Source organism: Talpa occidentalis, unplaced genomic scaffold, assembly GCF_014898055.3.
Source record: "Talpa occidentalis isolate TD23 unplaced genomic scaffold, MPIMG_talOcc4v2.1 talOcc4.18, whole genome shotgun sequence".
NCBI lineage: Eukaryota > Metazoa > Chordata > Mammalia > Eulipotyphla > Talpidae > Talpa > Talpa occidentalis.
In genome coordinates, this window is record NW_023601851.1 from 9,916,490 (window position 1) to 9,929,260 (window position 12,771).

The window sequence follows — 12,771 nt, forward strand, 5'->3', positions numbered from 1 at the left end:
TCACTGAAGCTGGGGAGGCCGAGCTGAGCAGGATCTGAGATCCCTGCGGGGGAGACGCTGGACAGAGCATGAAGAGAGGTCAGTGGGGAAGGACAGCGCTGGTCACTTGCAGGTTGACACCACTGGTCCAGCACTGGCAGATGGTCCCGGCACTATATTCCTCTAGACATTCATGAAGTGATGGCTCCAGGAGGGATGAATTTCACGGCCGTGACAGAATTCGTGCTCCTGGGGTTCCACACCCAGGGAACCGTGGGCTTCCTACACCTGCTGCTCTTCTCCCTGGTCTACCTGTGTGCCCTGCTGGGGAACGGGCTCATCATCCTCATCACCACCCTGGACCAGAACCTCCACACCCCCATGTACTTCTTCCTGAGGTGTCTGTCCTTCTCAGACCTCTGCCTCATCTCAGCCACGGTCCCCAAGTCCATTGCTAACTTTATGAGGCACAGCTGCTCCATCTCCTTCCGGCCTGTGTCCTCCAGGTCTTCATGATGAATCTTTCAGCAGGTTCAGAGCTGACCCTGCTCATGGTGATGAGCCTTGACCGCTTTGCTGACATCTGCCACCCCTTGCACTAAGAGGTCTTCATGAGCAGGGTCAGACCTGTGCAACTGACAGCTGTATACTGTCTGGGTGGGGGTTTCTACACTGTGATGTTCATAGCTGGAATCTTTAACCTTCTCCTTGTCTTATTGTGGGTCCAACGTGGTGCACCAGTTCTTCTGTGTCGTCCCAAAGTTATTGGTTATTTCCTGCTCAGTAAACTTAATGAATAAATTTGGCCCAATTTTCGTTAGTGTGGTGTTGAGTGTCTGTTGCTTTATTTTCATCACCATTTCTGATGTCCACATCTTCTCTGCTGTCAGGAAGATCCCATTCACAGAAGGGAAGGCCAAATCCTTCTCCACCTGCCTTCCCCACCTGCTGGTTGTGGTGATGTTTGTCTTCACTGGGCTCTTTGCTTATCTGAAGCTGACCTCAGGGACATCGTCCTTGTCTGACCTGGTCATTTCTATGTTCTACACGATGGTGTCCCCCAACTTTAACCCCGTCATATACAGTCTGAGGAACCAAGCCATGAAGTCAGCTGTGGGGAGACTGATGAAGGGGAGACTCGCCAAAATGTAATAGAGAAGATGACTTCATGACTTTATCACAGACATTTATTCTAAATCTTTGCATCATTTTCCCGTTTATATTCCTATAGTTACAATTTAATTCCATTGTATAATTGAAAATATATGCTTATTTTTAAACTATATTTAAGATACTCCATATCCTCCTATAGCTTATATTTTGCTCTTTTTAGTACTGAGATGTTCTCTGGTATTCCATATGTACTGGGGTAATTGGACTTCAGCATCTTTCTGCTGTTCTCCATTCTGTGCTCCCGGCCGAGAGAGGTAATGGTTGGGTTTCATCTCAGTCGTCAACAGAAGTTCTCTCACTGGGGCAGCATCTCCAGTCTCTATGGTACATTCCCTTTCATGTCCTGATGAAGGATCAGGATAGGACAGATGCCCCTTTATTTAGTGAGTGAGGCCATCACAGAATAAATAAGGCTTTGGGACCTGTAGTAGAATCTGAATAGTCATGAACTTCTGTCAATAAGGACCACAGCTGATGTGGTAGAGATGCTTTGGGAACCTCTTGTGTGGGTGCTGACGGTGTTTACCCCAAACACACTCAGCATACAGTGGACACCAGAAATAAGACAGTGAATGAAAACAGTTAATTTCACGTGCAGTATAATCACTAAAAAGTTACAAATATATAATGGGTAGGGTTTTTAAGAAACAATAAAGGAACTTAGGAAGCTATAATAGTAAAAACAAAATAATAGCTAGTGAACTACACAATATTCTAATAGTTCCAGAAATAGTTGAGGAAGGGCACTCACAACCTCAGGCCACATTTTACACGTGTGTTTATCCACATTTATTTAATTACCAAGAACGCCTGGGAATTTGAGGGCAATATCTTTTTGGGCACATTATTATGGGGGACTCAGAGTGTTTCTGTTTCCATACGGAGTTGTTCAAAAGTGAAAACTCATCAGATCTACATATCATAACTAATGCTATCATTTAGTGTAGATGTAAAGACATAAAGAATTTGAAGAAGATTTAAAATTGGGAAGTGAAATGCCCAAGTGTGTGGCTGCTGTGTGGCCTCAGCTCTTGTCTGCTGACTGCATCGACCCCTGCTTGTCCATCTATGACGTCCAATGTTTGAAAAGTTCACACCAAAATATTTCATGATAAAATGTAATTCCAACTGGATAGCAGATATTTAACTCATTCTCAGACATTCACCCTCTGAGGGTGCTAATCAGACTGATCTTGCCTTCAGCCCAGGCTGTCCCATGTGGGCACAATGTCAGATTGGAGGCAGCCAGGAATAGTTAAAAAGATGGCAAAAACTTGATATAGAAACTTCTAGGTTGACAACTTGTTACTGTTCTTTTAAATCATTGGCATTTTTATTTATCAACTGATAAATAACTTTATTAATATTAATTATTGATACTGTCATAGTTTACTAGTTAATAAAAGTTATGGAATATAATGAGAATAGGTTTTGGGAGACAATGAGAATTCAAAACTTGTATTGATTGAAGAAGCTGAATCAGACTATTACAAATTTATACTAAGACTATTCATAGTAAGACTTATAAATTTATACTAAGACTATAGTAAGACTATTAATTTTGTCTCATTTGTATAACATAATTGAAATTTTTAAATTAATAAAACATTAACTGTCTCTAGGTTGTATGGTTTTAAACATTTAAGCACAATTAAATTTGTTGTGGACGTATAATACACACTAAGAACACTAGAGATTGCACAGTAAAAACAAATTAAATCAATAATCCACTTCAGTATAGCTAGATTACAAAATCAACACACGAAAATCAATTGTCTTCTTATACCCAAAAATTGAACTAGAAGAAAAGTGAAGAAAACAATCCCACTAATAACCAGGAGACTAAGTACCATGGAGTAGACACAACTCAGGAGGTGAAGATACAAGAAAAGAGTGAGTTATTGTTAAAAGAAATAGAAAAGACAAAGAAATGGAAAGATATTCCTGTTCTGGGCTTGGAAGAATCAACATTACCAAATGCCCATCTGACCCAAAGCAGTTTACAGATTCAATGCAATCCCAATAATCACTTCAATGGCATTTTCCAAGGATATAAAACAAACATTACAGAAATGCATATGCAACAACAAAAAATCCTGAAAAAAAATGAGGAAGCATGGTGGAGGCAGCACATTCCAGACTCCAGGCAATACACTAAAGCTCTAATAGTTAAAGCAGCATGGCACTGGGACAAAAACAGACACACAGACCTCTGGAATATAGAGGGCAGTCTGAGGAACCAAGCCATGAAGTCAGCTGTGGGGAGACTGATGAAGGGGAGACTCAGCAAAACATTACAGAGAAGTTGACGTCATGATTCCATTATGAGACACATATTGTAAGTTTTCACATTATATTCCTGGGCCAATCTGGAAGGCCCAGTGAGGCCGCGGGGCCGTGCGCCTGGTGGACACTGTGGCTGGAGCCCCATGGCGTGGAGTTTGCTGAGTTGCGCTCAGATGCACAGGGGTCCCCCCTGCACCCCAACAGGAGGCCCCGCAGGAGACCACAGCATAGCCCCGGTGTGGGGTGTCACGTGGAGGGTGAAGCTCTTTCTGGGTGAGCGTGGCCAGCCAGGCGTGGCCCCTGAGGGCATCAGGGTGCGTGGGAGCTCCCCACGCACCCCCGCCTCAAGCCGCCCCTGGACCTTTGTTGCCTCTCCCTGGGTAGCGTCACCCCGGCTGTCTGGAACCCAAGCTGGAAGGCGCCTCCGTGCTCCGTTGAGTCTGTTTCTTTGGGGCTGTGTCGAGCGCCCCTTTTATTCATGCAGTGTTGTGGCCTGGATGTGGCTCTATATATAGAAATATAAGCCCCCGTCTAAGTGACCAAAATATCATTTTCATTAAGTATTTTTAGGCAATATTGCTGTTTAGCACCATAAATCTCTTAATGTAATAACATTTCTGGACTCTCAGGGACTTAGAGAATCATGTCTCAAGAAAAGTAATATATTGAACATAAATACAGTATCTTTCCTGATTTTAACAAAATAACTAAAAATCATGAAATATTTCCATTAAATAAAAGAAGTATGAAACTGTAACTGACCAAATGGAGGAAGGTATTTGCAAATTATATATTTGATAAGACATAATTTCCAAAAATATTAACAACTCATACACCCAGTAGCAAAGCCTCAACAATCAGGCAGACCATCTGAACAGACAGATGAACTAAAGAACAGGCAGACAATTTGAACAGACATTGCCACAGGCCCTGGAGAAAATGCTTGACATCCCCAGGGAACACAGTCAAATCACAAGGCAGCAATGGCATGTTATCTGGGAGTCAGGCGATGTGGGGAGAAGGGAGCGCCTGGGCACTACTGGTGAGGGTACAGGTCAGTGCCCTCATGTGGAAAGCTGTGGAGGTTTCTTTTAAAAATTAAGAACATAAATGTTATATGACCCAGTAATTCCACTCTACAGGTATACGCATACTGGGCAATAAAGAGACATAAACCCCCATGTCAGTGCAACAAACAAATTATATAAATAGTAGAAAAATCCACAAAAAAATGAGAACTTTTCTTTGAAAGAGAAGATAGGCAAGCCCTTAGTGAGACCAAGGGGAAAAAGACAGGAGCTGAATAAAATAAAAAATAAAAGAGGGATTGCAACTATTACCACACAAATAAAAAAGAGAATAATGGCTGATTGTGAATAATTACCTATCATGTAATGTGGCAGGCATGCCTGAGTCCCTGAGCTATGTTCTGTGCCAACATTGAATAATGGAAAAATGGATCAGACAAGCCAATTAAGAGACCATGTGATTGAAGCACTAATTAGAAAGTTCCCCAAGAGGAATGAAAACCAAGTGCAATAAAGCAAAACAGTTCTCGAAATGACAGAGGTGGCAGCAGAAAGCAGCCTTGGAGACACCAGGCTTTGCAAAGTGGCAACAGGGGGCCATTTATCCACAATACAGGTATTCATTGAAAAGAGACTCTATCTTGAAGCCCTTGGTTGCAACTCAAGATCTTTTACAAAATTCAAATGAGCAGCTTTATATTAAATTGGCATAATAATGGGTGGAGGTCCTTTCTGGAAAAAAACACTCCTTTAAAAACGAGTATTCGAGACCTTTCAAATCCTCTGCATCCCCTTCCCAAGGAAGTTCAGCTGCACAGCAGCTCTGCCCATGAGGTAGACTCCCCTGCCAATGTCCCACCTCCAAATATGAACTGAGAGGCTACGGTTGCACAGGGAGTGTGTGAAGCTTTTGATTTGAAAGTAAAGGGATAAGTATCTTGATATAAACTGACAGAAGAAACCCAGTGGAAACAATGTGTTGCAGTGAACAGAAGAAAAAGGCTTAGAAAAGTGTATTCATATTCTTTGTCACTTTGAAGTGGGGAATTTAGCTTTTCCCTGTTGAGTTGTACGAGATCCTTATACATTATATATTAATCATTTATCAAATACATGGATTGCAAACTTTTCACCCACTCCCTGGAAGCCTTCACATTCTGCTGATGCTATGCCCTTTGCCCTGCAGAAACTTTGTACTTTCATGTAGCCTGGCGTGTTTATTTTCTTTCTTGTGGATTGTGCTTTTGGTAGCACTTTCCAAAGATCATTCCCAACACCATTGTAAAGAATGCTTTCCCGTGTTTCGCTAGGATTGTCACAATTGCACCTCTTATGTTTACTGTTTAATTCATTTGAGCTGACTTTTATGTACGGCTTGAGATTAGAGTCCAATTTTTTCTGTTGATTGTGGATGTTGTGCAGCACCACACTGATGAAGACACAGGAGTCGTGGAGAAGGCTGCACAAGGCAGGATGCAGCTGAGAGCAAGACCTGGCTGTTTTTATTGGTAGAATAATCACAGAGCATCAGCTACGTGCATAGGAGGACAAGGAGAGAAGGATGGGTGAAACTCAGGAATTTTATCTAGGGTTTGGGGGACATGAGTCTGCTGACCATGTTATCACCTTCATAACCAAGTGTTGTCATCGAAACTAGACCCTGAGCTCCCGGGGCACGGTACTTACATTATCAACTGATCAGCTTCTGGGGTCCCTTTTCATACATTGGTCCTTGCCCCCCACCCCATGTTCCCAGTCATACCTTATGATGCATGAGTTGGGGGTAAGTTCATGCATCTGTCCTCAGCCCCCTGGGCATTCCCTTCCCAGATGCACACCCTTGATGCACACCCTTCCCAGAGTGATCAAGCTTTCTGCTCTTGATTGATAGGAAATGCACCTTGTAAGATTTGGCTCATATGACTCTGACTGGACAGTGCTGACCTTTGTATAGGGCTTCATCATTATTAGTATTAAGAAGAGCAGAGGGGATGTCAGGTACTGGGAGGTAACAGATGAGGAGTCAGAAATCATATTAAGTGACTGTGAAGGAAATGAAGAAAGAGCCAAAATAGAAGCTGCTAGTTCAGCACGTGGGGCCCAAGGGGGAGGTGCGATGCAGGCAGTCGGTCCCAGGGCAGCAGCCTGGGCGCCAGACCATGACTCAGCTGCCTGGGGTGGAGGCGCCATCCACGAGTGTCGAGAGAGCCTGGGGATGGGAGAACTGACCACAACATTGAAGGAATGATGAGGGAGAAGCTTTGGGGATTGAACACGTTTATTGGGTGGGAATGAAGAGATGAATGATCCACCATAATCCTGGACAACAATCTGAAATTGCTGTGACTGAGCGAGGAGCCCTTCTGTGTCCTGCTCGCAGAGCCCCGTGTTAATAGAGCCGGGATCACAGCTGGATAAGGACAGACAACAAAAATGGGCTTTTTGTAATAAGGAACATCTTTGAGAAAAATAAGTAGATAAGTGATATTTTGGCTGGGAGGGAAGGAAAAGTAATTCAATAATGTGAAATTGTGAGGTCACAGTTGTTCCACTTATTGAAGAGACTGTTTGTTATTTCCCCATGTGTATCTCACTGGAAGGCCAATAAGGCAAGAAAAAAAAAATAAAAGGAATCCAACATCAGAAAAGGAGAATTAAAATTGTGTCTCTTTGGAGACAGAATAGCCTTCTCTAGGCAGCCCAAGAAACCCCCTCCAAAGACAATCAGAACTGACAAACTCAGGAAGGTTAGGGATACAAAACCAACTGACAAAAAATAGTTATGTTTCTGTACTAATGATCCAAAAAGAAAGAAACTATTCCATTTAGACAAACCTCAAAAAGAGTACATGTTGAGGGAGATGTTGAACCAAAGGAGTAGAAAATCTACATGCTAAAAACTATAGGCACCAAGAAATAAAATTGAAGAAGATACACTACGTGGAAAGAGACACCAAGTTTATGAATCAGAAGGAGAAAGCGTCAAAAGGCCAGGAGCCAGCCAACAATTCCTGGCACACCCTGTGAGAATTCTGACAGCCCTTTCACAGATCCAGAATAAATAATTTGAAAATGTCACAGAAGCACAACCCTGGGCCGCTCAAGGCAACCCTGAGAAAGGACGAAGCTGGAGGCACCTCCTTCTCCTCTTCAAATCCAAAGCTGAAGCCATCCAGGAGGCGGGATGGGTCACTGGTCACCGGCCGTGCCCTCCTGTAAGGCTGCCTCCGAGTCTCCCACCATTGTCTCCCGCCCCCTGGTCTCGGCCTCTGGTGACCTCACAACAACATTTCTGACACAGGACACTGTAAGTTTTGTGAGGCGGTGCCACGGGAGGGTCTGGCCTCAACCTGGGATGAATGAAGCATCGGAAAAGGGGCCCACTGCAGACCTGCCCACAAGAAAGAGTTCAGTGGTGTCAGGAAGCTGGGAGGGCCCTGCACGTCACCCCCTCCTGAGATTTCCTGGAGGCACCTGCCGCTGAGCAGCCCACAGGTGCAAGGGCCACAGTCCTAAGGAGCAGGTCACATGGTCACTGAGGGCCGGGAAAGTGTCCAGGGCCAGAGGGAGCAGCAAGAGGGTGAAGTAGCCAAGTGCTGCAGGCCCTGTGTCTGTCTGTCTGTCTGGGTGTCAGAGAAGCCAGAATTTTGAAAGTCAAGAGTTTTCAGAGAATCAAGCACGTCCCTGCCCTGGCACGTCTTAGGGAGCCACACAAGTCACGCTCAGCGCCCTCTCGGGGTGCCACGCTCTGTGGGTTTAGACAACCCCACATGGCCTGAGTCAGCATCCTAATATTACAGGAGCTCACAGAGCTCTCTGCTCCCCGTTTCTCCCCGCCGCCCCACCCACCCCGGCCTTTTGATTGTCTTGGTAGTTTTGCTGTTGCAGGATGTCGGGGAGTGGGAAGAGCAGGACACGTGACCTTCCCGGCCTCTGAGCCTTCCCAGCTCCTCCACCCACGCTGCTGACAGCTCGTCCCCTCCCCGGCCAAGTGGCCCCATGGTCGGCCTGGCCTCAGGCCTGTCCTCTGGGACCCAGGCCTTTGTGTGCAGGCTCACTCCACGGACACACCTCTGCCTCCCCTGCCCGCCGCAGCAGGGTTCTCCCGCCCAGACACGAACACCCGCCCTGCGTGGGCTCAGAGTCCTGCTGCCGGTTCTGTTTTCCCATGTACTTCAGTCTTCGGTTGCATTTTAACTCATACAAAATCACTAGTTTTGCACTCAGACAACTTCTCATTCCACGTGGATTAAAATATTCCGGAACAGTCTCCGCTAAATAAATCCTTTCCCAAACTAATGAGCACATGTGACACTTGCAGAATTATTTTACAAGAGGACCCAAGATTTTACAAATTCATTAACATTCAGCTGTGGCCTTAAAGCACAGTGGATGCATGCTCACTCTCAGGAGAGGTTCTGACGCCACGGGGGCTCCGGCGTCACTGGGTTTCTGGTGTCACTGGGGTCCAGGGGTCACCAGGGTTCGGGGTCATTGGGGTGCAGGGGTCACTGGGGTTGTGATGTCACTGGGGCTTAGGTGCCACTGGGGTTCCGGGGTCACTGGGTTTCTGGGGTCTTTGGAGTGCAGAAGTCATGGGGGTTCAGAGTTTGGGTCTGCAGGGCTCACTACCGCTCAGGGCTCACTGGAGTTCAGGACACACCCGACAAGGTTCTTTCTTCCTGGCCCTCAGTGAACATGCAGGACACCATGCTGACCCCAGGGACACTGGAGCCCCCGGGACCTCAGAACCTCTCCTGATAGTGAACACGTGTGCACTGTGCATTAAGGCCACAGCTGAATATTAATGAATTTTTTAAATCTCACGACACCACCCTCAGGGCCTGTCCCCACCCAGGACTACAAGTATCTCCAATGTAAGGACAACTCCTGGGCGTGTCCCCCAGCGGGAACCACAAATAAGCCCCATCCAGATGCACGCAGGCCCGATGCGACACCAGCCCAGAGACAGCCCAGCGACGGCCACCCCGGGCGCACGCAGGCCGCGCTGGCCAAGGGTAGACACACCTGCCGGGCACATCTCGGCTCTACCGCAGGTGGGGCTGAGGTGGCAGCAAGGGGGTGACACAGGGATTTCTAACATGACAGGAACATTCCCGGTCCCGAGGTGCTGGCTCCATCCTGCTGCCCTTCGGATCTGCTGCCCTTCCTGTCTCTCCCACTGTTCCTCCCCGTGCTCCTTCCTTCCTGTCTGTTTATCCCTCCTCCTGCCACCCCACCTTCCAGGCCCCAGGTGGGCACATGGGGTGTGGCAGTGACTTTCCAGCTCCCTGTGGACAGGGGTCACCTGGGGCTCTGAGGGGGCCACACCGTTTCCCTGCGGCGGTCAGGGGAGGTGATGGGGCCTAATGGGGGGGACCAGGTCCTGCTCACGGAGTCCCCTAGGATGCCCTGATGGTGCTTCTGACTCGGGAGGCTCATTACCGGGGACGCTGCTGAGAAGTCCACGGGTCAAGGGACACCCGGGCCACTCGGACGAGTTCCCTGAGGAAGGGGAGCTGGGGACGGTGTCAGGGCATGAGGGAGCAGCAGGGGACGGAGATAATGAGCCCTGGGGCCTGTCTGCGGAGTCAGTGAGCCAGAGGCCTGGACCCTTGATGTCAGAGGCCAGTGCCGTGGAGGGCAGCGGGTGACCGGGACATCTAGCGAGGTTTGTGTTTCCTCCCATCTCCGTGAAGGCGAGTTTCATGGGAAGCCACTGCTGGGCCCAGGGGCGCGTCCCGGCAGACTGGACGTGTGGGTCAAATAATGGGGAGAAGTTCCCCTTGTAATTAAATGTTTTCTATTCAGTATAAATATATATTCCATGGAACTGCATTTCAAAGTGTCAGCCTTACAATAGGAACAACTGTCCTCATTTTGTTGTCCTACAAAAGGGAATTTTTTTTTTCTCTTTTGAGGTAACATGTTTTACAAGCAAGTATCATTTAACAATGCATTTTGCATTTCAGAGGAGCAGTAGTTAAAATATTCATCTTATAACTGCAAGCTAATATTTAAAACTCACAGTTCAATTACACAGTGCCATATTTTCTGGGATGAATTTCAAAGAGGGAAAATATATATATTTTTTTTTTACTTTTCATCAACTAAAGGGCTTCTGCAGCTTAGGTTTTTAATATATTTGTGGTCATATAATATTTTAATTATGGTCTATCTGACAATTATTGTTCATAGCTATGTATTTCGGCATTTTTTTATATTTCTACACATCTGCACTGCATGCCGGAGTTTCTCATATTGTTCCCCAAACACTGAGAACGTGAGATGGGGTGACTTTCCTCCCCTCCAGAGCAAGTCACTGGGTCTCCAAACTCTCCTGACCGATGAGCACATTTTGTCCATGAAACTATTTGTGATAATAAAATGTAGTTAATCACAAGACATGACTCGTCCATTCAAATTTCAGAATGAAACCTGAGTTAGAAAATCACTCAATGTAATATTCATTTCAGTGATAGCATGAGAGCACACGGACTCCCTGGTGGCACAACGGGTTGAGTGCTGCGCTGTGAAGCTGTGTGCAGCCTCTCTAGTGTAGGTTTGATTCCCGGTCAGCCAGGGAGAAACCCACATGGCGCGGCAGACCTCTCAGGTCTCCCGCTGCTCCCCTCAGCAGTGTCTTCAGTCCATCTGCCTGTTCTGCTCCCTACTACATCTCTGGTGAATTCTCTCACCCTCCTGCGTCTCTGACTGTACCCCAGTTCTTGTATAAATAAATAAATCTTAAAAAGTACACATGAGATTACAGTCCGATCCACTTGGTATATGATACCATTACGTTGTCAGATTCCTGTTGATGCATTTTATGTTATTCCTTGAACAAATCCAGTGAGTGTCTGTGAGGATCTTTCCATGAGTGTTTCATCAACATCATGTTAACTTGTTATTTGTTCTTATCAAGGAGGACACTCATTTTCACTTTTTACTGTTTTCATCGTGGGTCACTCTTCACTCCACCCCATGCACCAGTGTCCACTCAGAATCTACTAAATGCCCTTCAGTGCCCGGCCCCTCCGTCCACACTCCTACTCTCCTCCCTGTTCTGTCTGGTAATGAGCAAATTTTTGCAATCAGTCCAACATTTCCTTTTGCTGTTTGCCACTTTAATTTTTTTAATTGTTGACTTTTATATTTTAATCCACAGATGGGTGAGACCAGCCAATGTCTTTCACTTTTTGACTTATCTCACTAGCTTATACTCTCCAACGTCCACTTTGGTCCCGAAGGACACTAGTTCACCTCTTTAATAGCCATGCGGTATTCCATGGAGTATGGACGTACATTATATATTCTCTCCTCTGTCCATGGCACTTGGGTTGGGGTCATGGATGGCTACAGTGGACAGTGCTGCTGGGAACACAGGTGTGCATGGTCTGCACTGTAGAGTCTGCAAATCTGGGACAAATACCCGGATGAGGTTCCTACATCCTGTGGTTGTCCTGTTGTCAGTGTCTGAAGACGTCTCCACGCCATTCCCAGGAGAGGTGAAAGGCCTTTTCTCCCCCTCCCTCACCTTTTTGCTCTGTCCAGTCTCTGGATTGGTCCCTTCTCACAAGTGACAACAGTTTGAATTTCTATTTTCCTTATCATTAGAACTATTTTAGGAATGGGTTAAAAATTTGCATTAGACAAACCCTTAAAATAACAGAAGGAACACGCAGGGGCTGCCCACTGCACACTCACCCCACTGATGAGCTTGGGGACACATGCCAAGGACCAGAGAAGAAGAACAGGTAGGAACAAGTGACCTCCCCACACTAGAGAGCTTCTGTGCCTCAGAAAAGCCATCCCCAAAATAGGCCCCTGCACTGGGAGAAAAGTGCACATCACACACCTGACAAGGGCAAGTGTCCAAACTACACAAAATCTACAAACCCAGCAACAGAAAGAGACACCCCAATCCAACATGGCCTCAGACCCCCAGAGCCATTTTCCTGGGAGAGTTCAGGAGCCCGCAGCCTCTCACACCTTTTATTCAGGTTGAAAACTTCTAGGCTCCTGAGAGCGTCCACCTGCCTCACACCTGCAGGACATGAACATGCCTCGATAGTCACAGGGTCCGGCTCGTGCTGCATAAAGTCTCCTGAATTCCTGATACTTGCTTTAGATTTTAATATTGGATAGAATCTGAGTCTCCTGAATTAGTTCTGTCGGGTGATTTCCTGCGGCGTCTGACTGTTGCAAATTGATCCTCTTCATCCGCCACTCGCTTTCCCGCTGTCTCCCCACAGAGGCCTCCCAGGATACAGAGCACCTGAGTCTGCTTTCTGCGGCTCACTTG